A 3,950-nucleotide genomic window follows, 5' to 3' on the forward strand; every position below is an offset into this window, starting at 1 on the left:
TCTCTATTCCGCCCTAGTAGTAGTAGGAAGTAGTCACTACTTCCAAGACAGCTCTCTTACTGCTCCTTTTGTTTCTCGCCTGAAGTCTTTTTGCTCATCAGATATAACAACGTCTCAATACCCGACGTTGCTTCGGAATCCGGTCGCTTGTGCAATTTTAATTCAAATGGTTCAACACATAAGCAGCACTATACCTGACTATTGTCGCTGACATCATTCTGTTAAGTGAACAATTTGCTTGCTATTTCGCATTCTTTAAATTATGTGCCGCAGGGTTTATTTTTCTACGTATCTCCTCTGAAAGGTTACCTTTGCGTTTTCTTTTTCGCTTTATTTCTGTCCTAATCCAGTATATATATATATATATATATATATATATATATATATATATATATATATATATATATATATATATATATATATATATAATATTTTTCTTGAATCCATTGTTTTTCTTCCCTCTTTTCTTTTTTTTTTTCTGGCTGCCTCATTACTTGGGTGCATTTTTGACCTGTGTCCTGTTGTGGCGTGCACGCTGCTGCTGCCAACAGTCCATCCTTGGCTCTACAAGCACCAGTGTATTTCCGTTAGATCCTGTACTTGAGACTGGGAATGAGGGACTCCTCGGAGTATTCTGCCGACCCCCAACCACGCTCTGTACAGAGGAGGAAGATTGCTCTTCCTTTCAGCCTGTCTGATTCGGACACGCCCACTTGCCTGCATGGGGGCGCCTATGGCTGTAGTGCGCAGGTCACTTATGCCTACTGGATCACGTTTCTACGTGTCCATTAGACTGTAGTGCGCAGGTCGTGGCGTGCCCATCGATGCCGCCAACTCTCCATCTTGGTTTTTACAAGCACCAGCGGACGACCTGCTGATCCTGTGCTTGAGCCTGACGGTGGTGGGGGCGAGGGTCTCATCGGAGAGTCCTGAAGACCCCCTACCACGCTCTGCACAGGGGAGGGCTCCGTGCTCCTGTGTTGAGCAGAGTGCTTAAGGCATGCCTTTTAGTTTTTCTGGATGTGCCCGTGACTGCAGTCACTCTTGCCTACAGAGCCAGGTCCGTATGGGCAGCATGCATACTGCTATGAAATGAGTGGAGTCGTGTTTATTTTTCTTATTCCTCTGTGATATGTGGCATTTTACTTATTTTGCCTTTTCTGCTGCGGTTGTCACACGAGTCCGGTATCGTGATGCAGTAGTTTTTTTTTTTTTTTTTTTTATGCATCTTCCTCCATCGTTTCTCTTACCCGTGCATTTTGCGGTTAATATAATTTGGTTTAGTGACGGACGTCTTTTCGCATCAGAAAAGATTTAATAGTTTTTTTTTCTCTCTTAATGTTTTGTCTAGGTTTTGCCATTCTTTCTCATCTCCTACCTCTTGTCTGTGGTGTCGGCAATTTTTTTTCTTTTGCTTGATTCTTCTGTTCCTAAAATCAGTATTTTTTTTTTCTCTTTAATTTGTGGACCAACGATTACAATGCCGTAAAAGACTGCAATTCTCTATTGTTCACCCGATTTTTGTTTCTTTGTTTTGGACGGTCCTGTTTACTTTTCTACCTCAGTCTTCCTTTTTCTTATGTTTCGGGTTTTGTACGTCAGCCTCCCTCTCCGTACGTTATTTGTCATTTGGTATGACTGTTGTTTTGCTGCTGTTCCCTTCTTTTCTGGTTCTGGTTCCTGTTTTGTTTCATTTGCAGGTCTTGATGCTACCTTCTGGGTTTTTCCTTTTATTCTTCTTAAACCAGCGTGGACCACCTTGCGACATGGACCTGGTTTTTTTTTTTTAATTTTTTTTAATACCTTCTATCGCTTTTAAAAAGTGCTTTTTTTTTTATCTCGAGCTTCTGCTCTTTTTTAGTTATTTTTAATTGGTTTTAAGGCTGGCAAAGCTTTTGCTGGTCCGGACTCCCTCTCACTTTTTTTTTTGTTTTTTTTTTTTTTTTCTCAGTTCGAGAGGACACATAAAATGGAAAATGGCCTCTCAGCAGCATCCATTTCACCGTCCAGTCTAGGCAGGATAGGGTACCCCCAAGCGCCCCCCCCCCCCCCCCCCCCCCCCCCCCCTCTTCATTCCGCTGGTTGGTAGGATGATGAGGCCTGTAGCGCACAAGCGGCGGACTGCGGAGAAAATTGGAGCGGCGCGTGCCAGGGACGTACGCCGGGCACGGGCAATTCGGTCCTGGGAGCCTGATATGTTGCACACCTTCTGGTGCTCCGCCGTAACCCGACTGATAGATTGAAACCACGTTTATTCTACATTCGAAGCCACTACGGTGAAAAGGAGGGAGGGCGTGGTAAAATAGAAGAAATAATCTGCTTCCGTTTTATCGACGGACTTCATGGGGTTAGCTAAGTGGTAGCTGCATGCGTCTCGTGGACGTTGTGGAGCTGATCGCCGACCAGCGGCACCTAGCTCCGACGGATAAGTGCAAGGACTGGCCGCCAGAGCGCGATGGCACTGTATGAGGTGAAAGATTAAGGCAGGCACAGGTCCAGAGAGGAGAAGGCCATGGTCCCCGTTTAATGGTGTCTAGAGCACGAAGCCGAGATTATATATTGAGCGGACATTTCCATAACAAGTGGACACAGCGGGCGTCGTGCCACCTCGGGAAAAACGGTTCAGCAAGAAAGGCGTAAGAATGGTGGCTGTATCCGCCGCAGCAGGATCGATTCTCGCCGCGTAAATACCTTCGGTAGAAGCGCAAATATAGAGAGGGGGTTGCCCACTGGCGTGAGGTAGGCGGCACGATGTAGTTTGATCGAATGACTGTCCGCGATAGGATCTGCTACCTAATGTGGTAACGAAGGAAGGAGATGGAGCATCGGAAACTCTGGCTAGCGCAGTAGAGAGATCAGCACGCGCTAGTCTATGAGCCTTCTCATTTTCAGGGATACCGCAATGACCGTGGACTCAATGAATGGTGACATGCTGACCGCGTTCGCGGCCCAAGGATGCGTTATGCCTTGTCTTCTGCAGTACAGAGCCCTTATTATAACGTTGGCGCATGCCCGACAGGCAACTTGACAGTCTGTATACACGTGACTGTGAATGGGATCAGTTTGAAACGAAGTTGTGAAAACCGATTCCAAATAGTCTAAGATGGCCATTAGCTCGGCCTGGGTACTGGGTACTGAATGGCGCTAATGCCAATGTATGGTGATATCGGTCCTGATTTCCGGTTGTCTCGTTGTACGAAGCAGTGGCATAGCAAGTTTGACTGCTGCCCTCTGCAGGAAGTGCAGCGTCCGTGCACACTACACGTTCAGATGAATGCAATAAGCTCGTAGCCTTTGCATGCCTTTTGGCGTAATGCCGACGCCGAATTCGCTAATGAGCATCCATATGAAGTGGAAGTGGGTTCCCCTCAGTGGGTGACGTGATTTCCAACGGCGAAGTCTTGCTGGAAAAATGGGCGATACGTGGTCATCGTGCCCGAGGAGCAAGAGTATGTGCTGCCCAGCGTTTGTGCTAAGGAGCCTCGTCTCCTGCGTGCGAGTGTGCATGTCAAGGAGCTCTGACAGGTCATTGAGCTTGCTGAAGCTCTTGAGCGCATTAAGAGGTGTGTACTTCAGAAATCCCGTGACGATGCGTCTGGCCTCGTTCAGCAAGCGGTTGAGCGCGAGCAACTGGGTACGGTTTAGAGGATGATACGGCAGTACATGATGCTGGCGTCGAGAAAACCTTCGAAGAATTGCCGCATTTCACGTCCGTTTACTGTGCCTGAGCGGGTCACTGATTATGCGAAAAACGTGCAGAATTTCTTTGGTAGTCTTCGCGACGCCTTTGATACAAGTGTTAGCTGTGAATTTTTCGTCCAGGTGCATACCAAGCATTTGGATAGCGGGTTTTCGCTGCTCGAAGGATTGGTTGCCGATGGAAAGTTCTAAATGCTGTTTCTCTTCCTGTTTTCTTGAGGTGGACCGGCCACCGTGAATGACAACGCACT

General features: G+C 47.1%; 1 pseudogene; it reads right to left on the minus strand.

Annotated features, from left to right (window-relative positions):
• Positions 1-2,348: 2,348 nt before the first annotated feature.
• LOC146205997 (uncharacterized) lies at positions 2,349-3,704 on the minus strand (annotated as a pseudogene).
• Between the last annotated feature and the right edge of the window lie 246 nt (positions 3,705-3,950).

This window comes from Amblyomma maculatum, chromosome 1 (genome assembly GCF_055883805.1).
Source record: "Amblyomma maculatum isolate TAMU_Amacu chromosome 1, ASM5588380v1, whole genome shotgun sequence".
NCBI lineage: Eukaryota > Metazoa > Arthropoda > Arachnida > Ixodida > Ixodidae > Amblyomma > Amblyomma maculatum.